This window comes from Oryctolagus cuniculus, chromosome 4 (assembly GCF_964237555.1).
Source record: "Oryctolagus cuniculus chromosome 4, mOryCun1.1, whole genome shotgun sequence".
Taxonomy (NCBI): Eukaryota; Metazoa; Chordata; class Mammalia; order Lagomorpha; family Leporidae; genus Oryctolagus; species Oryctolagus cuniculus.
The window spans coordinates 157,761,328-157,786,534 of record NC_091435.1 but is presented as its reverse complement, the minus strand read 5'-3'; the positions used below and the strand labels follow the sequence as shown (position 1 = coordinate 157,786,534).

Sequence of the window (25,207 nt, the reverse complement as noted above, 5' to 3'; positions counted from 1 at the left end):
TGAGTCATTCTTGTCACTTTAACCATTGGAAATAGGGGAATGACTTTGGAGCAACTCATTCAGAGACTTGAACTAGAGACTCTTAAGGTGAAGCAAAATTTGTGTGCCCATCCATTAACCTCCTTTTCCAGATTTGCATACAAAATTCAATGTTTAGCTATATTTGATAATAAAATCATTGTCACAAAATCTGTTATTGATTCCTACCTATCTACATGCACGGAGAAAACACTTCTCTACTGTTATGTATGTAATGTTTGGTCTCTTTCACCAACATTTGTGTAGTGAAAAGCAAAACATTGCCAAATTCTCAGCCATCAGAGTTATTCTGTGTTGTCAAATTCTTGCTGTGTGAAAAAGAAAAGGGGAGAGGGAGATGTTTGTGTTTTGTGCAGTGAATTCTGTCAAGTGGTCCCAAAAATAGAGTATGATTGTCTCCATATGCAATCCATATTATATTTGGATGAATTTATATATCACAGAATGCAACCATTCTATAGGAATCAAAGTTATTTAAGGAAATGAAACGTTTGTGTTTTCAGTACTAGCACTATCAAAAAGTTACTAATGCTTTGCTTAGACACCAAGACTTTTACAGAAAAAGTAACTGAAATATTGGCAACTGTACATATACTTTTTATTTATGCTAATTTCAGTTTTGTTGTTACTTTTTAATAGTCTATAAACTTGTGATTAGGTGTGAGTGTTGAGGCACAGTGAGCTAAGCCACCAGTAGGGATGCCCATAACCTATGTTGGAGTGTCAGTTTGCATCGCAGGTCTTCTGCTTCCTTTCTGGCTTCCTGCTAATGCACCTGGGAAAACAGCAGATGATGGCCCAAATGCTTGGATCCCTGACATCCACATGGGAAACCCAGATAGAGTTTTGGACTCCTGGCTATTCCTGGCCTGACACTGGCTGTTACAGTCATTTGGGGGAATTACTCAGCAGATGGAAGACTCTCTGTCAGTCCTGATGCCAGCTGTTCTCTCTCTGTGGGTGTGCATGTATCTGTCATTGTGCCTTTCAAATAAATACCTAACTTTTTTTTTAAAAAAGTTTATTACTTATGTTAAATAGAGCAAGCCCATGGGAACCAGTCACTTGTTACAAATTCATACTGCTTTTTAAAGATTTTTATTTATTTGAGATGAGCAAGAGAGAGAAGTGCTCCCATGGGCTGGTTTACTTTCCAAATGTCTACAGTGGTCAGGATAGAATCCAGGGCTAGACCCAGGACCTGAGAACTCAATCCAGATTTTCCAGCTGATGACAGAAACCCAGATCCTTGACCCATTGCAACTGCCTCCCAGGGTCTGAATTAGCAGGAAGCTGGAATCAGAAGCCAAAGCCAGGAATCACACCCAAGTTCTCCAATGTGGGATGCAGAAATCTTAACTGTTAAGATTACACACCCACCCCCATACCACCTTCTTAACAGCTAAAATTGTCATAATTTTAAAGAAATTGTCATAATTGGCATGGGTATGCAAACTCATTAATTTGTGTGTGCCTAAGGTAAGGATTTTTTTAAAGAACTAAAATAATCCTTCAAAATGTTAAGAATCTGCATACCAGGGGCCTGCACTGTGGCATAACAGGTAAAACCACTGCCTGCAGTGCTGGAATCCCATATAGGTGCTGGTTTGAGTCCTGGCTGCTGCACTTCTGATCCAGCTATCTGGTATGGCCTGGGAAAGCAGTAGAAGATGACCCAAGTCCTTGGCCCCTGCACTTGCATGGGAGACCCAGAAGAAGCTCCTGGCTCCTGGCTTTGAATTGGGACAGCTCCTGCCATTGTGGCCCGTTGGGGAGTGAACCAACGGATGGAAGACCTCTCTCTCTCTATGCCTCTCCTTCTCTCTCTGTGTAACTCTGGCTTTCAAATAAATAAATAAATAAATAAATAAATCTTTAAAAAAATATGTATCCCAAGGGTTCTTAAAAAGTAAGGACATTAGATTTGAGAATTATGTCTGTGCTCTTTCCTTTCCCTGGAATTCCTTGTGCTACTTTTCCATCTGGCCCTAACTTCCTCAGTCTACAAGACCTGATTTACAGTTTACACCCTGTGAAGACCTTTCCAAACCTGGTGGATAGGTCAGCTTTCCTTCTTTGTGTACCTGCAGCACTGTTCTCCAGCTTGGTTAATAAACTAGCCTGCTGCAGTATTTCCAGTCTGCCTTTCCCTCTGCAAGGTGAGCTCTTCACAAACTGGAATTTTCATTATTTATCCTTAAATGTTGACATGCACAATAGGTGCCCAGAATTGTTTGTTAGAATGAATGAATAGTATAAAACATGATGCCCTTCACAGTACAAATGTATCTGTTCCCTAGGTAATGCCAATTTTTTTCCTATTCCAGTGTCACTTTGTATTTTGCTATTACATTTATCTTTTCTTTACAGTTTTTCTTAATTCATCTACGTAATTTTTAACTCATTCCCTTGCATTTTGGATTCTTCTTTCTTTTGCTGTTCCGTAAAGTACTGTCTTCATACAATATATTGAGAAAGTAATCAACTTTTTCCCTAGTTCTTATTAGTAATACTTAAAACACCTTTTTCTACTTCATCTTGAATATAAATAGTCCATGTCCTTGAAATATTCCATCCTATCTTAGGATCCTTGTGTTCCCATCATTTACTTATTCTTCCTTGAGAGGTCTTTCTAGGCCTGTGATTTGCAGTAGGCAAGCACAAGGACTCCTGTTGGCTTTCCTCAGCCTCTGCTTGGCTGCAACTAGAATTGTGATCTAGAGCCTAAGCTACCAGGCACAGTGATGGGCACGGTATGTAATAACATTTTATATTACTGGGAATAACTGTCCTTTCTTTTATTTTTGGGTTAAACAATATAAAGGATGGTAATACTGAATGTTAGTGAAAGTGTTGAGGATATGCTTATGGAAGAAAAAATTTTAGGACCAACCAAACAGTAATGTGTATATCATTGATATTGTACATTCTTGTTTAATTGATCCATGTGTAGGACTAATCTGACTGCTGCGCATTTATGATCAGAGCATCTGTTTCCATGCTGTTTATAATTGTGAAAAATGCAAAGTGGCTAAATTCAAACCATAAGAAATTACTCATATAAACATTGGTCATCCATATACTGAAATGCAATTTACCTATTACAAAGAGAAACTATATTAATTGATGTGGAAGCAGATTTTCTTATATAAAAAAGATTGTAAATAGTAGTAAATTTCACTTTGATAAGAATGCACACTTATGTATTATAGTGGTAAAAGTATGAAATAATGGGCCAGCGCCGCGGCTCACTAGGCTAATCCTCCACCTTGCGGCGCCGGCACACCAGGTTCTAGTCCCGGTCAGGGCGCCGGATTCTGTCCCGGTTGCCCCTCTTCCAGGCCAGCTCTCTGCTGTGGCCAGGGAGTGCAATGGAGGATGGCCCAAGTGCTTGGACCCTGCACCGGCATGGGAGACCAGGAGAAGCACCTGGCTCCTGGCTTCAGATCAGCGCGGTGCGCCGGCTGCAGGGCACTGGCCGTGGCAGCCATTGGAGGGTGAACCAACGGCAAAGGAAGACCTTTCTCTCTGTCTCTCTCTCTCACTGTCCACTCTGCCTGTCAAAAAAAAAAAAAAAAAAAGTATGAAATAATGTACCAGAATTACAACAGTGCTTATTTCTAGATAGCAGATTTATAACTACAGAATTTTTGATCTTGTTATAAAACTGCATCTTTAAATTTCAGTAAAATGAGATTTTAGTATATATCAAGCAGAAATGAAAAGGAAAACCATTGGGTTGTCTATGGAAGAGGTATAAGTTGTGTAAACATTCTCTTTTTAAAAGTGGTTTTTGATAATTGTACCTGTTTATGGGTTAACAGGATGACATTTCAGCATGTATATACCATGTGGATTTATCAAAACAAGGTGGCCGGCACCGGGGCTCACTAGGCTAATCCTCTTTCTGCGGCGCTGGCACCCCATGTTCTAGTCCCAGTTGGGGTGCCGGTTCGGTCCTGGTTGCTCCTCTTCCAGTCCACCTCTCTGCTGTGGCCCGGGAAGGCAGTGGAGGATGACCCAAGTGCTTGGGCCCTGCACCTGCATGGGAGACCAGGAGGAAGCACCTGGCTCCTGGCTTTGGATCAGCATGGTGCACCAGCCGCAGCGTGCCAGCCATAGGGATCATTTGGGGGTGAACCAACGGAAAAAGGAAGACCTTTCTCTCTGTCTGTCTCTCTCACTGTATAACTCTGCCTGTCAAAACAAAAAACAAAAAACAAGGTAATCAATATTTCCTTGTTTGACATTGTTTGGCGGCTTGGAGCTTCTTTCTATTCATATAGTGTCTACTAGATTATTATGAACTGTGGTCTCCCCATTGTTCTGTCTAGCACTCAGAATTTATTTTTCATCTAGCTCTAAGTTAGTACCCATTAACCCAATTTCTGGCCTCCAGTGATAAACATTCTGTGCTAGTATTGAGTTTACTTCTAAGCTTCCACATGTGGAAGAGACCATGCAGTATTTGTGTTTCAGTGTATGGCTTATTTGACTTACCATGATAACCTTGACTACTATCATAGTTGCACAATCAACAGGATTTCATTCTTTTTATTCCTTAATAATATTCAATTGTGTATATATACCACATTTTTTTATCCATTTACCTGATAATGGATACTATGTTTGATTCCATATCTTAACAATATAGTGAACAGTGCTGTAATAAAAATGGCACAGCAGGTTTCTCTTTGATAGAATAAATTCAAAACTTTTGGATACATACTAAGTATTGGAATTCCTGGATTGTAATTCAATTCTATTTCTTTCTTTTTTTTTAAGATTTTATTTATTTGAAAGGTAGAATTACAGTGAGAGGGCGAGACAGAGAGAAAGGTCTTCCTTCCATTGGCTCACTCCCCAACTGGCCACAATGGCTGGAGCTGCACTGATCCGAAGCCAGGAGCCAGGAGTCTCCTCCCCATCTCCTACACAGGCATGGGGTCACAAGCACCTGGGCTATCTTGCACTGCTTTCCCAGGCCACAGCAGAGAGCCGGATAGGAAGAGGAGCAGCCAAGACTAGAACTGGCACTCATATGGGATGCTGGCACCACAGGGGAAGGGTTAACCCACCGTGCCACAGTGCTGACCCTTTTTTTTTTTTTAAAGATATCTCCAAAGGCTAGTGCCACAGGTTAAGCCGCCTCTTGCAAAGTCAGCATCCCATATGAGTGCTGATTTGAGCCCCGGGCTGTGCCACTTCCAATCCAGTTCCAAGCTAGAGTACGTAAGAAAGCACTAGAAAACAGCCCAAGCACTTGGTCCCCTGCCAATCACATGGCAGATCTGAATAGAGTTCCTGCCTCCTGGCTTCAGCCTAGGCCAACTCCTCATGACCATTCAGGGAGTGCTTCAGTGGATGGAAGGTGTCTCTCTCTCTCTCTTTTTCTCTCTCTCTCTCCTATTTTCCCTCTCTCCCTCTCTCTTGCCTATCTACCCTCTCTCTCTCTCTTTAACTTTGCCTTTCAAATGAATAAATAAATATTTTCCAGAGTTTCTGTACTAATTTACATTACTTTACAGTATATAAGGGTTCTCCCTTCTTCATGCCCTTGCCAGCATTTGTTTATTTTTGATACAGCCATTCTGACAGGGGTAGATTGATATTTCATTGTTGCTTTGATTTGCATTTTCCTTTTGTTAAAGATTTATTTATTTGAAATGCAGAGTTACAGAAAAAAAGAGAAAAGGAGGGATAGAGAGTGATCTTCCACCACGGGTTCATTCTCTAAATAGCTGCAATGGCTGGTTTAAGCCAGGAGCTTCTTTGGGTCTTCCAAGTGGGTGCTGAGGTGAGGGACTTGGGCCATCCTCTGCTGTTTTCCCAGATGCATTATCAGGGAGCTGTATCAGAAGTAGAGCAGCTGGAACTCTAACCAGCTCCCAGGCTGTGGCTCAATCCACTATGCCACAGTGCCAGCCCTCCATTTTCCCAATATCTAATGGTATTGAACATTTTTTCTTTTCATCTATTTGTTGGCCGTTTGAGTTTCTCCTTTTGGAAACTGTCCAAGTCCTTAGTCCATTTCTTAATTGGATTGGTTGGTTTCTTGTTGTTGAGTTTTTTGAGTTGCTAATGTACACTGGATATTAATTCTTTGTTAGATAAATAGCTTGTAAATATGTTTCCCATTCTTTAAGATGTCTCTTCACTCTATTGATTATTTTCTTTGCTGTACAGAAGCTTCTGAGTTTGATATAACCCCATTTGTCTAGTTTTGCTTTTGTTGCCACACTTTCAAGGTGTTCTCTAAAAAATCATTGTCTACACTGTTTTCTTAAAATGTTCCCCCTATGTTTTCTTCCTTCAATTTCAGTTTCAGGTTTTACATTTAAGTCTTTGATACATCTTGAGTTGATTTTTGTATATGATAAGGCGTAGGGATCTAATTTCATTCTTCTACATATGTATATTGTGTTTTACAGCATTTATTGAAAAGACTATCCTTTCTCCAATGTTTGTTCTTAGCACTTTTGTCAAAAATCAGTTGGCTGTCTATGCCTGTCTAAATTATTTTGTTCTTTTGATGTATCATTTTTTTTTAGTTCCAGTATCATGCTGTCCTAATTACTATAACTTTGTAGTATGCTGTAAAATTGGGTATTGTGATGCCTCCAGCTTTATTCATTTATTGCTTAGAATAATTTTGACTAATATATTTTTTATTTTTTTGTGATTCCATATGAATTTTAGGATTATTATTCCTAATTTTGTAAAGAATGTCATTGGTAGTTTAATAGACATTGGTTGAATGTATAGATTGCCTTAGGTAAGGATGTACTACACACAGAAACAAAGAAAGAAAGCCTTCATCATGAAAGAATGTGAAGACAGAAAACGCCCAATAAAAGTACTAAAGAAATCCAAAGCAAAGGATAGGAACATTCACGGAAAAATTGCAGGGCCAAGTAGTTACTTATCATTAGTTACCCTGAATGTAAAAGGCTTCAACTCGCCAGTTAAAAGATACAGACTGGTCGAATGGATTAAAAAAACAAGACCCATCTGTTTGCTGTCTAGAAGAAACACACTTCACCTACAAAGATACATGTAGACTGAAAGTGAAAGGATGGAGAAAGGTATTCCATGCTAATGCGAAAAAAAAAAAGGCGGTAGGCGTAGCCATCCTGATATAAACAAAATAGACTTTTTAACACAAAAACTGTTAAAAGAGCCAAGGACAGACAGATATAATGATTAAGGGATTGATACAACAGAAAGATGTAGTATGGATATTTTAACAAAATGAATTTTTCCACCCTGTGAACAAAGAATGTCTTTTCATTTTATTGTCCCCTTGGTGATTTCTTTCATCAGTGTTTTATAATTTTCATTGTAGAAATCTTTCAATTCTTTGAATGTATTCCTAAATATTTAATTATGTGACTGTAGAGAATGAGATGATACACAGGACAGGGCAAAATCTGAATTAACAGAAAGCTCAAATTTACCTGCCAGTGGATTTGAAGGGTACAGAAAATACTGAATACTGCAGATTCAAGCGCTTAACCTATGTCCTCTTGACTAGATAATTTATCTGCTTATACCACCAGCAGCAGGAATCTGGAAAAACTTGTGGTTTAGGAGCCAAGGCATGGCATGGGAATAGAGTGGTACTGGCCCCGGATGTGGAAAAGAGCCCAAAGAAACTAAAGATGGGATGTCAGGTAAAGGTCAAGTCACAGACAAAACCACTAAGTGATGACAAAAGAGGCCAGAACCAGACATAAGTTACTTTCTTCAAGTTACAGGTGTATGCTAATACCCATACTAGTCCCTAAATTCATGTGTTTTTTTTTTTTATTGCTTTGAACTCTCAACAGGACCAGGATGCAGTTCTGTTTGGATGCTACCAGCTAAGTACCTGTGTGTCACTGAGCCATCACTGTTCATACTTCAATGTTTAAATTATGTCATTGTTGTGATTGCCTTCCCTTAAAGGAACTCAGCAAAGATAAAGTTTCTAAGAGGGATCAGTGATAAGATTTCAAGAGATTGATTACAATACAGAAGTTGTAGATGCTTTAATAAAAATGAACAATTAGGTAGAAATAATAGTCCATGGGGAAATAACTACTTTGCAAAAGACCTGGTAACATGGATGAACTGTAGGAGATGAGTAGGAAATGGATGTGTTCAAGTGGAATTCTTTTCAAGTAGTGTGGACTGAAGGAGGGACTTTTTTGAAAAGTTCATGGAAAATGGGATTTATAAAAAGCTATGCATGGATTTCAACTTTTTGCACCAAAATAAACTATCTTTTAATTCTATTTTTTCATGAACATTCTGAAATATAGTGTCTACAGCACTGCCTCCTTTTTATAGTGCTTGAACCCACTTTTGGAGTATTTGTAGGTTTTTATTCTGAGCACCTATGATCCATATAACCACCAGTTTATGACTCAGCCCCTTCAGTTTTACCTTCTGTTTTGAAACAGCAATGCAATTAAGTTTCCATTTAGCATCTGATCCTCTTGTTAAACTATAATTTTTGAAAAGTAAAACCATGATTGTCAGGAAAATATAAAGAAAATATGTGAAAATCTTTTATTGAACTTATTAGCTAAAGAGAATAAGATGTTATGAACAGTTCAGAGAGTATTTAAGAAATTAGGGAGCCGGCGCCGTGGCTCAATAGGCTAATCCTCCACCTTGCGGCGCCGGCACACCGGGTTCTAGTCCCGGTTGGGGCGCCGGATTCTGTCCCGGTTGCCCCTCTTCCAGGCCAGCTCTCTGCTATGGCCAGGGAGTGCAGTGGAGGATGGCCCAGGTGCTTGGGCCCTGCACCCCATGGGAGACCAGGAAAAGCACCTGGCTCCTGGCTCCTGCCAGGATCAGCGCGGTGCGCCGGCTGCAGCGGCGGCCATTGGAGGGTGAACCAACGGCAAAGGAAGACCTTTCTCTCTCTGTCTCTCTCTCTCACTGTCCACTCTGCCTGTCAAAAAAAAAAAAAAAAAAAAAAAAAAAAAGAAATTAGGGGTCCAGCGCTGTGGCATAGTGGGTAAAACCGCCACCTTCTGTACTGGTATCCCTTATGGGCACCAGTTCGAGTCCTGGATGCTCCACTTCAATCCAGCTCTCTGCTATGGCCTGGGAAAGCAGAAGAAGATAGCCCAAGTCCTGGGGCCCCTGCACCCATGTGGGAGACCTGGATGGATCCACACAGTGCCAGCCATTATGACCATCTGGGGAGTGAACCAGCAGATGGAAGATCTCTTTCTGTATCTCTGCCTCTGCCCTTCAAATAAATAAATAAATAAATCTTAAAAAAAAAAAGAAATTAGGTATACCTAGACTATTTTATGAAGAAATTCTAGGCTAAGTTAGCTGAATTGCGGTAAAAAATAGAAAGAAGTATGTATTGAAATCACCATAAAATTTGGGATTATATGCTCCAAAGCAAGACTTATTTGCACCTCTATCAGACACATGTCAAGTTGGCAGTTGATTTAGCTTAGTTTGTGACCCGTAATCCATGGTAAATAATATATTGAACTGAATATATTTACATAAAAATTATTGGGTGACTTTTGATTCTGTGTATATTAAATGATATGTCAACTGCCTGTATGTCCAAATTTTATACAATTTATCTGACACTCTGGGCCTCTATTTTTTTTTTCTTTCCTTGGTTTCTTTTTTCAATCTCTGGACTCCAAGGAGTTTAGCTTCACCAGGAAATCCATTATTTCATCAGCTTTTTATAGGCTGAGAAGTGGGCCCTATCTTAAAATTGAGAATGATTGCCTGATTCTGACAAGTTAAAGTAAATGAATAAATGCAACCTTAGATAGAAAAGTTAGTCTTTATATGATAAGAGAAAGTCCCTGCCATTACATCTGAATAATCTGAATATTTATCACTGATTTTAGTCATAGTTTGGGTTACATATGCAAAGTGATAGCAATTGAAGTTTAATTTTCTAAACATTTATTTATTTGAAAGACACAGTGACATGAGAATGAGAGAGAGAGATCCCATCTGCTTGTTTATTCCCCAAGTAGCAATAACAGCCAGGTCTGGGCCAGTCAGAAGCCAAGAGCCAGGGACCCTGTGCTGGTTTCCCATTGGTGGAAGGAACCCAACTACTTGAGCCAACTTTGCTGCCTTCGCTGCACTTTAGCAGGAAGCTGTGTAGGAAGTGATGCTCTGGATTTGTATTGGCCCTTCAATACAGGATGCCTGCATCACAAGCAGTGACTTAACCCCTGCACAACAGTGGTTCCTGTGAAGTTTTTTTAAATGTTTTTTTCCTTTATAAAAATAAAATAATTAAGGCATGCTTACTTACTTTTATATTTTATGCTAAAGTGTCAGACCATTATCATATTCTGAATAGGAAATTGGTATCAATGACCACTATAAAATGTCTTACATATCTGAAATTCTATAATTTTATAATTTCTAAGGCACAGTTATTTCTGCAAGAATCAACGATGTGTTCAATTTCTTTTAGTGAAAGATATTATAATCTAATTATAGATCTTTTGTGAAAATAATAGTGAAATGAATCATATCTTTCTAATATTTTCCTGAGAGCCCCAGTTCTAGAACATTTCTCCTAAAAATTCCTATGTGCTAACAAGAAACTACTGTTTATTGCATGTGTCAGTTAGATAATTTAAATTTTTTCTTCCAGCAGCATAAAAGAAAAATGAAAAGAAAGCCTTAAATGATATCAAAAAGTAGAAATTTCCAAATAGTAAAAATATGCTTCTGATCTATGACTTAACTTTCATAAATATGATTTTTGTGTATTATGTTATGGCTGAAAATGTTAGAGGGCTTTATGAGGCTTTAGTACTTTATTTTACAGAAACAAAAATAAAGAGAAATGCAGAGGTAATATTGGCAACTCAACATAGTAAAAGGTGTGAACTTCATGTTGTTTCAGTACACACAGCATTGTGTATTTAGAAAATTAGCCTGCATAATCATTTTTTCTTACATTTTCAAACAATACTAAAAGAAACATGCTACGTTTTATTTTCTTGAAGCTAGAAAAAAGATGTACCTTGTGTGGCTAACATGCATATTGAAGTGGAACTTTACTCTTTCTAATGAGAAGTTGTGAGCATATGTATGGGGATGCCAGCCTCTGGAAAGTCATCAAACAGGCTGACACATTCTATGGTTTCTTTAATAGGAAAAAGCAAATTCCAGAGGCTCGTTTTAAGTGACATCTTCTGTTGCAAAATGAAGTTTCCAATGGATCTTTAATTATCACCCTTAATTTCTCAGAAGGAAGCCTTTCTGCTCATGACTGCACCAAGTCTTAAACGCTATATTTAATCTTTATTACTGTTCTGCCAGAGCTTACTTCATGGTTTCTATTGCTTTTGCCAGAAGAGCATGTGTTCATGGTTGGCAAGACAGCTGTCATTTTTTTACAAGATCTACCGTATTGAAGCATAATTTCCACCCTATGAAATGTACCCATTTTAAATGAACTGATGAGTGAAGTTTGAGAAATTTTTCACAGGTATAATGAATGCCACACTCAAACTACAGAACATTTCCATCAGCAGTTTTCATTTTTCATGTAGTGCTTCCTTGGAGACTTGGCCTTTTGCCAGCCTGAGTTGGTGTTGTCTGTTAAGCTGGCCTCAGCCTTTGAAGGGCTTTTTAAAATAGAACATTGACGTGAATGTGACACAATAGAGCTTGGGTCACTATTTTAAATGACTGAATCATTACATCATATCTTACATTGTGCCTCAGCAATGATTCCTATTTGAAGTGAGCTTCCTCTCATACTCATCTAATTCTATAGCATTCTTTGGAAGAGAAGGGAATGCCGTCTCTACATTCTTCAAATGATCAGGTTTTCCCTTAAGGATAAAGGGTTTCTGTAAATTAGTTATTAACATTCACCATCCCTTTTTCTGGGAGGATGTCTGGGTGTTTTGATTGACTTTTGCAGAACTAGGGCCTCATGTCATGATTTGACAGGTGTGGTCATTTTATTGGTGTGGGGTTGCAAAGTTCACACTGTGAGAGTTGTTTACTTACAGATCACCATGCCAGAAATGAAATTATCTTTCCACTAGACCACTGGTAAAGTTTGAGTCAAAATCTTTAACAGTAAAAAAACAGGATTGTATTGATGTGTTTAAGCAAAGGACAAAGATCTTTTAAGTCTATTTATTTAAACTTTTAGTAAAGTAGCTAGTTAAATAAAAATAATAACATAATAAAAGCAATTTGCATTGAAATCATTCTATTGGGGAAGCCCCATTAATTTCTATTCTTAAAGAGTACCTTATTTTTATTAATGCTTTTATTGAAAACAACATTTTCTCTGTAAAAGAAGAAAAAAGATCAGAAGAAAACAAGGTAGTATAACATTATCTAGTCCTATGAGGTGTTTGCTGTTTCCTGTTGGCTGATAACCTTATCAGAGTCAAGTCCTCTGTCTGGATCTCTCTGTGTTGTTTCTGTAAAGTAAATAGGCTAGACCAGATGAAGCCTTATGCATCTCCAGGCTTACTATGGAACACACAAATCATACTGATCGCTGTTAAATCATGGATTAGGATCTCCATTTTTACTGTTTGGGTCTTTATGATTCATTGAAACATTACAAAAAAAAAGTGTCCTTGAAGGTGACATACTAAATTGAAAGCCAAAATGAAATGAATAGAATAAAATTATAATGTAAATAGGTAATATGTACCTCTACAAATATTTTGACATAAATAAAATGAACTCTTTAATCAAATTATATAAATCAACATTGGATTTCATTACTGAATGGGACTTGAAGTTTAGTGTTGTTTCACACTTAGCATTTTTAATCCTAGTCTGTAGGCTCATTTGTGTCTTCCTTCCCTTGCCTTAGATCCTTTTTTCCACTATTATAATATCACTACCTTTTGTTTTATCCTTTAATAACCTGCAAACATGTCCTAGTATTTGTCATGGCTTTCAACAGAGCTGTGTATTTTGCAGTCTAGCACAGTAGTTGAACATGTAAGCTGTAGAAAAAATAGTTGGATAATAAAATCCCAATGCTACCAATCCACAGCTTATTTAATCATCCTAAACTTCAATCCCCTTATGTGTGAAATGGGGATAATGATGTACCTTACAAGGCTGTTGAGGATTAAGTGGCCATGTTTTTAACATTTATAACATAGTGCCTGGCATCTAGCATCATGTAATGCATGCCAGTCATTGTTATTACTCCTGTAATTATCTACCCCACTATTCATACATTATTGTTGAATGGATATGTTGGTGGTTATTTAGTGCACTTTTTAAAGAAGATTTATTTACTTATTTGACAGGCAGAGTTACAGAGAGAGAGGGAGAGAGAAAGTCTTCCATCTGCTGGTTCAGTATTCAAATGGTCCAAACAGCTGGAGCTGGGCTGATCCAATGTCAGGAGCCAGAAGCTTCTGCAGGGTCTCCCATGTGGGTGCAGGGGCCCAAGGAGTTGGGCCATCTTTTACTGCTTTCCCAGGCCATAGCAGAGAGCTGGATTGGAAGTAGAACAGTAGGGACTCGAACCGGTATCCATGTGGGATGCCAGCACTGAAGGTGGTGACTTCACCTGCTATGCCACAGCGCCGGCCCCTTTAATATACTTTTTGAGAGAGATAGGAAGCTTCTCACCTTCCACACTTTTCCACACTTTGGAGACTAAATTATTAACAAACTTGATGATGAAGGTTCTATTTTAAACCAGAGTTTGAATGTGGAAGGTTTGGATTGAAATTAACTGCTAAATCAAGGCAGACAGGGCCCTCCCACCTCTGTCCAGTTCCCTAATACCTAACAAATTAACAAATGCCTCTTTGACAATGATTAGTCGACCATCAGTGGAAAATTTGCCACTCCCTTTGGTCCCCTCCTCCATTTCTTTCCTCTTATTAATAAATACTCTAAGAAAATAGGAGAAAGTGAACCATATGTGGGCTTTGGAATCAGTCAGGCCTGGGATAACAGTTCCAGGACCTTAAACGTAGTGTCTTAATTTTATCATCTACAAATGGGAATAGATAACAGAATTGTATTGAGAATTAAATGGGATAATGCAGGCAGTTTATTTAGCACAGCATTTGCTCCTCAGTGAATGTTAGTCATTAACGTTATGATGTTTATTATCACGCAAAGGCAATACCCAAAGTAAAATAGGAAGAATATAGGCTTTATGCCAGACAGGACTGGGATGGACAGTTCATCTCTCTGAATCTCAGTCTCTTCACCTGCAAAATGGAAATACTGGTGCTTTCTTGAGAGGGTTGTGATATGAACTAACTGTATGTTGTCTGTAAGAAGAAGTAGAAATGGGAACTTTAGCAACAGCCAGTCCAAGCCCAAACTCAATCACTGGAGACCTATTTCCAGGCGGATACACATCTAATGAACAATCACAATAAGTTGTTCTTCCTTTGTCGTGTGTGTATACATGTACATGTGTACGTCTTAATGATAGCATCCTCAAACAACTGTTTTTATTTTTCAACCCCATTTCTTTGGTTTTATATTCTGCTTCAGCTACTATTACTTTCCATTTCTTCTTCTGTTCTCGTGGTTCTATTGTTTGTTGTTTTTCCTTTAAATCTAAAAAAAAAAGTACTTATAAAGCACGTATGTACCACTTTTCTGATATGATTAAAGGGATTTTTTTTTTGACAGGCAGAGTGGACAGCAAGAGAGAGATACAGAGAGAAAGGTCTTCCTTTTTGCCGTTGGTTCACCCTCCAATGGCTGCTGTGGTCGGTGCGCTGTGGCCGGTGCGCTGTGGCCAGCGCACCATGCTGATCCGATGGCAGGAGCCAGGTGCTTCTCCTGGTCTCCCATGTAGGTGCAGGACCCAAGTACTTGGGCCATCCTCCACTGCAGTCCCTGGCCACAGCAGAGAGCTGGCCTGGAAGAGGGGCAACCAGGACAGAATCCGGTGCCCCAACCAGGACTAGAACCTGGAGTGCCGGCGCCGCAGGCGGAGGATTAGCCTATTGAGCTGCAGCGCTGGCCAATTAAAGGAATATTTTGTTTAAGGAATAGAACTTCATGCATTTAATATATACAGATTTGAGAAATGATGCTTTCCCTCCTCATCCCCTGCCATCCATACTCCCGCCTTTCTTCCTCCTCCCTCTTCCTTTCCCAATCTTATTTTATTCAGAGGTCAATTTTCGTTTAATTTTTATACTCATAAGATTAACCCTACACCAACTACAGAGTTCATCAGTTAATATGAAGAAAAAAAGAAGAACAAAAAACAAATAAGACTCATAAATGAATATATTTGAGACCTTTTCTTTTTCTTTTATTATGCCAATGAGCAAAATTATATTATCATTAATACCACTATGAAACAGATATAATATTATTCTTATGTTTGAAGCTGGTTATTTTGTGCACAACTTTGCTCCCATCTGGACCTCACCTGGGCTCCTCCTTCCACATGAGAAAAGAATTCAGGGAAGAAGTATAAAAGTAAATGAGAAATCAGCATTTATCTAAAGGGATAGTACAATCTCAGACATGAGTACAGGCAACCTGTCTTCATGAAATTAGGACTGCTGCCCCTACCAGGATTGTCCTTTTGTAGGGTAGAAGGTTGTGCCATAATTAAATATTCATATGGGTGAGGTTTGGGCAAGGCTTGAATACTACTTGCTTCTATGACCCTTTTTTAGAAACCTCAGAAGCATCATGGGGTCTCTATGTGAGGCTGTAACACATGTCATGGTGTCTTGTGCAGGATGGGAAGTGAGGCTCAGGTGCATGATGGGGAATGATGCCAAGCCTGCAGCCATGTTGGATCCACATTCAAGGGAGGGGGTTGAGGGGTATGCCACTCAGGTGCTCCCAGTCCCTTAGCTCCTCTCTGCTTGTTAGCTACCTGCTTGCCCATATCAGTTAGGTTATCATTATTTTTGCATACCTCTAGTAAATGTCACATTTCACTTTCTTTTTTATATTTTTGAACATAATTTTTCTTCTTTAATTCTGTAATCCATCTGGTATTAAATTTGCTAAGTAGTATGAAATGTGCCTCCAGTTGTTTCCCATAAATTGCCAACATCCAGTGTCTTCCTCTTTTGCTTTTATCTTTTCTAAACATAGTAAGTATGTCACAGTGGTTTAAATTGGCATTTCTTTGCGTGTTTGTAGAGCCAACATTTTCTGTTTTTCACTAGAGGTTTGTATTTCTTATTTCCTAATAGCCTAATCATGTGCATAATGCAGTTTTCCAGCAGTATGCCTGATCAAAGAGTTGTGAAGCACATCTTGCCAGTTGCCCAAAGATTTGACTTACACTGTATCACATACTGTTGAGTCCCCCAATTTTTAGTCTCCTATTTAAATGAAATTCAATTTGTTTTTCTTTAATATAGTTCAGTTATTACAGTAACTTGAAACCATCAGCTTCTGATACTGTACAATGATAATACCATTGAGGGGTCAGAGGGAATCATTTCAATGAGCAGTGTGGCCACAAAGCAGTCAAATATAATATGATATACCTTTAGCATAGAAAATATACTGTTTTTAGTACCAATAAATATAAAGTCACAAATATAAAGCAGTATATTTTTATTTTTATTTTTTGACAGAGTTATAGACAGTGAGAGAGAGAGACAGAGAGAAAGGTCTTCCTTCTGTTGGTTCACTCCCCTAATGGCCGCCATGACCTAAGCAGTATATTTTTAGTATATTGCTTATTCTATAAGTAGCAAACAGTCCCAAGAATGTTAAGTTAGCAATTCTGATGTTTTTCTCAGATTTGGAAGCTTTGATCTAATTATTCTTTCCTTGGTGGGAGAAACTATTAATCATTTATGGTCAAAATCATCATTTTTTTCCAGTTATCAAAAGACATTCTGGCCAGGGAAGGTGAATTAAATACTAGGACAGGTTGTCCCATTGGTAACTGAGTCATAATTCTCTGTTGCGGAGGGCAGGGCTGTCCTGGACATTGTAAGATCTGTAACAGCTTTCAGTGCATCTACTCACCACATGATAAGAACATCCATGCCATCTCCAATAGTTGCTAAATGTCCCACTGGTGGGTAGTCCTCACATTCACTCTTCTGCTGATGAGAATGACTACCCTAGAGGGAGACATGGAGGAGTATTTGCTCTACTACAATGAGCATTGTAATCCCATTACTAATAGTGTGTGATGATGGTAGAGGCACGTGACCCCATTTTGGCCAATGAGATCTGAAGTGAAATCTTCTGATGGGCCCTCAGGGTGGTCTTCTTACCCAGGACAAATGGAAGCGCATCAGAGGAATTAATTCCTTTCCTCTTTCTCCTTGGACATTAGTTATCCTTACAAATGTGACACTATGTATTCTGGTAGTCTTGGCACCATCAGGGGAAAGCCCAGGGATTCAGAGAAGACCTGTCATAGTTGAGCAATATACATCAATCAGCCTAGAAAACAGCCACCATAGGTATCTTGTTACTTAAGACAATAAGCTACTGTTTTTTAAATCTTTAGTTGACCTGTGTTACTTGTCCCTAATCCGTCCTCACTGTATATCCTGTATGACTGGGGGTGCTCTACTTACAAATCTGGTAAATAGGAAGTTAAATATATCTTAGTCTTTTTCAGATAACTAAAATGAAGGAAACTACGAATATAAATACTAGGGAACAATTCTGAGAGGAGAAAATTTGGAAGTAGTTTATGCATGAACAGTATTTTCTTACCTGTTTACGTACAGTTTTTCAGTAGCAATGAAAATGAAACTCTCCATAAATTGCATTCAGATATCTGTATTAGGAAAATTCCATTACAATGAGATGTTTTAGTGTAGGGCAGCACTGCTATACTAGAGCTTGGTTTTGGGGGTGGTGGTTATTGGTGAATATGTACCCAGGTGTCTTTGTTTTTCAGTGATAATGAAACTTTTTGTGATACTGAACATCACTAAAATGTAATTTTATCTCTATTGTTCATTTTTCTTTTCTCTGTTTTAGAATAAGTGGCCTCAAAAGTAATATCTAAGTACTAGAGGAATAGAAAGTTGTACATTTTGGTTCACATACTGCAACGTCTAACATTTGAATGAACAAAAATGCAATCCCAGTGCTATGATATACTTTTTTTTTTTTTGACAGGCAGAGTGAGACAGTGAGAGAGAGAGAAAGGTCTTCCCCCCCATTGGCTCACCCCCCAAATGGCCACCACGGCCGGCACGCCGTGCCAATCCGAAGCCAGGAGCCAGGTGCTGCCTCCTGGTCTCCCACATGGGTGCAGGGCCCAAGGACCTGGGCCATCCTCCACTGACTTCCCGGGCCACAGCAGAGAGCTGGACTGGAAGAGGAGCAACTGGGACAGAATCTGGTGCCCTGACCAGGACTAGAACCTGGAGTGCTGGCACCGCAGGCAGAGGATTAGCCTAGTGAGCCGCGGTGCCGGCCGATATACTTACCTTTCTAAGAACCTCCAGAATAAAAATGAGCAATACAATTTGGCTTGATAGAAAGATCTGGATAATATAGATTATTTAAAATTAAATGAGTAACACTAAAAATAATAGCAAAATTAAAACTAAAAATAATAATAGCAAAAAGTAATAAATCCTTAGTGGATATTGATTAGGCCTTAGCTGTTTTCTTTCTATACACACTGTGAAAAGACTCATTGACTGTCTTTATTACACTGAAATGGTGGTCACATGGATGCATCTAGATGAAGTTGGGTATTTATGTTCTCAAAGAGTGGTTGATACTCATTTCCTCTCTTTCTCTGTCACTGTCTTTTTTTTTTTTAATTTTTTTTTTTTTTTTGACAGGCAGAGTGGATAGTGAGAGAGACAGAGAGAAAGGTCTTCCTTTGCCGTTGGTTCACCCTCCAATGGCCGCCGCGGCCGGCGCACTGCCACCGGCGCACTGCACTGATCCGAAGCCAGGAGCCAGGTACTTATCCTGGTCTCCCATGGGGTGCAGGGCCCAAGCACTTAGGCCATCCTCCACTACACTCCCTGGCCACAGCAGAGAGCTGGCCTGGAAGAGGGGCAACCGGGACAGAATCTGGCGCCCCGACCAGGACTAGAACCCGGTGTGCCGGTGCCGCAAGGCGGAGGATTAGCCTAGTGAGCTGCGGCGCCGGCCTCTCTGTCACTGTCTTAGTAATTTTTTGTTACTTTCACTAATTACCTCAGAGGAACTGCTTTTGGAGACAGAGATTTACTTTGGCAGTTCATGGTTCTGGATAGATTGGCCCTGTTAATCTGACATCTGTTGGGGGTTAATAACAATGGAGCGTGTGTAGAGGAATGATCACATGGTAAGTGAGGAAGCAGAGAAAGACAAGCTCAGCTTAAGTAATCAACCCTCTCTGGAGAACTACCTTTTGAAGGCAAGCACCTAATTACTTAAAGATCTCCCTCAGGCCCCACCACTTAACTTTCATAATTGTAAGGCCACCACAAAACACACCAAACACTGGAGTTAAGGGAAAAGTTCGTGGTTGGGTGGGGGAAACTCGATGGGCTGGAGGGAGAGGGTGAAGAAGAGTAAAGAGAAGAGAGCATGTGAGTGGGAAGTGGGTCCTTTTATACCCTTTGCTGGGGGCAGGGAAATAGGAGCAGTGAATCCCGTTAAGGTGGGAGTGGAGCTGATACCTGTGATTGGGCCTTCTGTTCACATGGCTTCCAGCAGTGGTAGCAGGGGCTAGAGCCTAGGATAGTATCTGGGACATAAATCGTGCCACAGACAAGACCATGCCATTTTACTAACAATAATTAGATGAAATTTCCAACTTAATCTATCAACCATTAATATGTGTCTATTAACTATTAACATAAAACATTGAAGTTTGAACAACCACATGAGTTTGGGAAGCCAACTCCTGTTCAATCCATAACAGTATCCTGTCTTAATATTCTGAAATCTAGGAAGTAAATTAGAAAGTTAACGACAACCAACACACCCTATATAAAATCATAAGGGCAAATGTAATTAGAAAAAATAATTAGCTAGTTAACTAAATAAAATGGATATACAACACAGTAATAAGTAATAATAAGATAGCTGCTACCTTCCTGATTCTTCAGTTAGTAAGGAGACTAAATATATTCAATAGACTCACATCGGATTTCCCAGGTCTGATATGGATTCTTTTTTTCTGAATGTTGTAAGGCATTCTGTTTTCAGTTGAAAATTTGTGGCAGGCTGGCGCCGCGGCTCAATAGGCTAATCCTCCACCTTGCAGCGCCGGCATACCGGGTTCTAGTCCTGGTCGGGGCGCCGGATTCTGTCCTGGTTGCCCCTCTTCCAGGCCAGCTCTCTGCTGTGGCCAGGGAGTGCAGTGGAGGATGGCCCAAGTACTGGGGCCCTGCACCCCATGGGAGACCAGGAGAAGCACCTGGCTCCTGCCTTTGGATCAGCGCGGTGCAGCAGCCGCAACGCGCCGGCCGCAGCAGCCATTGGAGGGTGAACCAATGGCAAAAAGGAAGACCTTTCTCTCTGTCTCTCTCTTTTGCTGTCCACTCTGCCTGTCAAAAAAAAAAATTTTTGTGGCATGCTGTGATGCTGGCATCCCATATGGCACAGGTTCGTGTCCCAGCTGCTCCACTTATGATCTAGCTCCCAGTTAATGACCTGGGAAAGCAGCTAAAGATGGCCCAAATATCTAGGGTCCTGCCATGCACATAGGGGACCTGGGAGATGCTCCTCACCTCTGGCTTCAGCCTAGCCCAGCCCTGAGCATTTTGGCCATTTGAGAAGTAAACTAGTAGACAGGAGATCTGTCTCTCTCTGAACAAATAAAACAAATAAATAGATCTTTAAAAAAAAAAAAAGAAAAATCAAGATCAGCTTCCAAGAAAGGCATTAATAACCACTCTTGCCAATTTTTAAATAAGATCAAATGTTTGAAGTAGACATTTGACAGAATCAAGGATACCACTACCATGGATTGGTTTATGTTGGGTTTATGTGTTGAAATATTGCACTGTACCCCATAAAAATGTACAAGTATAACATGGCAAACTTTTTTAAATAAAAGATATGTTTTTAAACATCACTATTTTATTCCCTGGTCTTAAAAAAAAAACCTCTAAAGTCACAGAGTCCAGAGTGGCAAATCAATTGCAGCCTCCACCTGAGCAGCCATAGCCTGGCTTTCAGTTGGCTCTTCGTTCTGTTTGTTCTCGGGTGATAGCTTTAGTAGCAGCATTGCGAGTGAGCTACATGTGCTCTCAGTGTTCCATCCTCTGATGGCAACTGCTTTATCACTGCCTGCAAATTCAGTCATCGAAAAACAAATCCCAATTTCTTGTTTAAGACTTTGCTACTTACAATGACTTCTGCTAGCAGTTTGTAAATTGGTCCTAGTTCTCAGTTGTGGACAAGATCCCCTCTGTCTAGTTTAAGTATAAAACAATGCATAAGAACACATCAGAAAAAATGAAATAGACCTATGGTAGATATAAAGAACACTTTCCCATAGCATATCATTGACTCCTCCAGCTGCTGCCACTTCCAAAAAAAGCAGCAATGGCTCTTGAATAACCATGCACCCTTATATGAGAAAACAGTAGTTGGCTGGCACCGCGGCTCACTAGGCTAATACTTCGCCTTGCCTTGCGGCGCTGGCACACCGGGTTCTAGTCCCGGTCGGGGCACCGGATTCTGTCCCGGTTGCCCCTCTTCCAGGCCAGCTCTCTGCTGTGCCCCGGGAGTGCAGTGGAGGATGGCCCAAGTGCTTGGGCCCTGCACCCCATGGGAGCCCAGGAGAAGCACCTGGCTCCTGCCATCGGATCAGCATGGTGCGCCGGCTGCAGTGCGCTGGCTGCAGTGGCCATTGGAGGGTGAACCAACGGCAAAAGGAAGACCTTTGTCTCTCTCTCTCACTGTCCACTCTGCCTGTCAAAAAAAAAAAAAAAAAAAAAAGAAAAAAAGAAAAAAGAAAGAAAACAATAGTTGCTAACTCTAAAACCACACAGCATCTACTGCAATCAAATAGTTCCTAATATAGGAAGCAGCTTCCATGGTTGTTGGTTACAGGTATGTGCTACCCTATTCACTAACTACATGAGAAATATTTTAATAAAAAATGATATCCCAGTCCTCTCCTCACTTCCTCCACGTCTTTGATTCAAAATCATCAAAGTCTCTCATTGAACCCAAGTCACATATATTGCCTTAGTATCAAGAGAAGCCAAGAAAAGTTTGTTGGGTTTCTGTGTGTGTGTTGTTCTTTTCATTTATTTTGGGGAAGGTTATATAAACATCATGAGAAACTATCAAAATACAAAGATTCGAGGAAATCATGAGTAGCAGACATCCAAATCGTCAAGTCTCCCAAAGATCAGCTACTGCTAACTCAAATGTAACACTCTTATAGAGTTCAGGAGCTGGGATAGCAAGCTTCTCAAACTTCTCAAGTTTCTGGTTTTTGGCTTCCATTAATACTGTTGCCAGAAGACTCTTGGGGTTACAACATTTCTTTTATTGGAATGGAACAGAGAGATATCAGGATATCACTGACTCCAAATATTAAAGATATGACTCCCTTATCCATGTCCAGAACTTAATTTTAATATGGTCCAAATGACTAGTCATCTAATTGTATATAGAGCCATATATCCATTAACAACAGGGATGCTTCTGAGACAATTGTCCTTAGGTGATTTGGTCCTTTTGGGGATATCATAGAATATTAGGTACACGAATATGAACATCTTAGAATACTGTGTAATTGAATGTAATTGGTGTAGATCAGTTACTCAGTATGGTCTCTTCATAAAACAAGACATGGTAGACAAAAGATGTCTATAATTCAGCATGATATTTTACAGTAAAATTTTTTTTCTTTAAATATTTATTTATTTATTTGAAAGGCAGAGTTACCAGGGTGGAGGGGTGGGGAGAGACAGAAAGAAAGATCTTCCATCCATTGGTTCACTCCCAAATATCTGTAGTGGACAGAGCTGGGCTGATCAGGAGCCAAGAGGTTCTTCGAAGTCTCCCATGTTGGGGCAGTGGCCCAAGCACTTAAGCCATTTTATGCTGCTTTCCCAGGCACATTAGCAGGGAGCTGGATTATAAGTGGAGCAGTCAGGACTGCAGCTGGTGCCCATTTGGGATGCTGGCTCTGCAAGCTGCAGAGTTATTCACTATGCCACAGTGCCAGCCCCACAATAAAAGAATTCTAACAAATAAAAGTATGCTCAAATATTTTAGAGAGCTGTTTATTAAATATATAATCCAGTAATTTTGTCATCTTTTATCATTAACAAGTGTTTTGTATTGCACATTGTTATGTGTGCCACAGTAGGTCTGTTCACAGCAGTGGCACCACAAACTCATAAATTGTACATTCCATGGTTACATTATGACAGCACTAGGTGATAGGAATTTTCAGGCATATCTACAGTCCATTGTTGACTAAAACATTACTATGACACACATGACTTTAATTGTCATTGATGAAATTACATTAATCTCAAATGATAAATTTCAAAATTTCTAGAAATAAGACATTATTTTGAATTTAATGTTTCCCAGACTTCTAGGAGACATCACAGATGCATTTTCTTTTCTCTGTCATACATCTAACCTTAACATCCCTTAGCTTTGCTTATTTCTATCTGGTGGATTTTGTCATTCATTTCTTTCTAATCACCAAATTTTCTTTAATATTTCCCAGGTGAATCGCTTGAACTAGGTTTCACTCCCTGTTCGAATATATCCCATAAGTTCCACCCTTACACTTTCCTTTTCCCAACTGAAATCTGTCCATGTTTAAAAATACTTTGTAAAAACAGTTCAGGGGTTCATCCATATTAAAAACGTATCTCCTGATTAGTTGTAGGACTCTTGTGCCCTCCATGATCTGATTTGTATCTTCCTGAACATCCTTAGCTCTTGCCAGTTACTTAGGCAAATGCTAATCAATTAGAAAGAAACATTTGATTTTCTGCATATGCCAACCTATTTTATGAGTCTTGGTTCTTGAACACACTATTCTCTTTGCTTAGAATACCCTTTCTTCTAAACCACAGATTCGTGTGTATGATCTTTTGAAAAACTGTGCCTGGTCTATCCACTGTTTATCCTGTGGTGTCTCTACTTCACTTTGAACATGCCACCGTTATTGAGCTTGCCTCCCTGTGTTTTGATAGGTGGTTTAGACAACCCTGTGTCCCTGTCTTCAAAATAAACTCATAGATGGGTTGCTTCACTATCATGAATTTTTAGAGGTCAGCATGGTGTCTGGCATGTGTGTCATGCTCTACATGTTTTGATAAATGAATGAACAAATGAAGCATTGAGGCTGCATGCTCACCTAGTATTTATTGCTGCATGTAAGATTTAAAATCAGAGGTTTTGAAACCTTTGCTGTTCATTGCTTAAATAAGCTCAATAGTTTAAAATGGTCATTTCAGATTTGTGGATACTAAATTAGCCACTGGAGGGAGCCCATATGCCATGAATTTTGACAATCATCACCACTCACAAATTATCTTAATTAAAAACAATGATAAAGCTGATCTTTAAGTTTAAAATTAGGTGAGTTTTGCAGTTCTAAAACCATAGCTAAACTAGTCTGTCAGCTGAAAGTAAGCAAGGTAAAACTTTTTGTGTTTTTGTTACAAAGACCAGTTACTTACACAGACAAAGGAGAAAGCAAATGGGAAAGAGTACAAAGATCAGAGATAGAGTTTCTGGCTCAAATATTGGTCCAATTATTCTTCACACATATGAAAATTCTTTAAACTTAATTTTTAAAAAAGTCCGAATTTCTTGAGGAAATTAGGTAAATAGATAAGCTGTAACATATCAATTCTTTTTTTTTTTTTTAAGATTTATTTATTTGAAAAACAAAGTTACAGTGAGGCAGAAGCAGAGAGAGACAGAGAGATCTTCCATCCACTGTTTCATTCCCCAAATGGCCTCAATGGCCAGAGCTGAGTCGATCTGAAACTAGGAGCCAGGAGCTTCTTCTGGGTCTCCCATGTTGGTGCAGGGGACCAAGGACTTGGGCCATCCTGTGCTGCTTTCCCAGGCGCATTAGCCGGGAACTGAATCAGAAGTGGAGCAGCCAGGACTCAAACCAGCGCCCATATGGGATGCTGGCATGGCAGGCAGCAGCTTAACCCACTATTACCCCAGTGCCAGCCCCAACTAATTCTTAATATTAGTGATAGTATGAAATTATTGGTTATTAACTTAGTGGTCTGAA

At 39.5% G+C, this 25,207-nt stretch overlaps 1 protein-coding gene across 4 annotated transcripts in view; it reads left to right on the top strand.

Moving 5' to 3' along the window:
- ZNF385D (zinc finger protein 385D) overlaps nucleotides 1-25,207 on the top strand; it is a 1,067,118-nt gene that overhangs the window by 504,546 nt on the left and 537,365 nt on the right. The window lies entirely within an intron of this gene.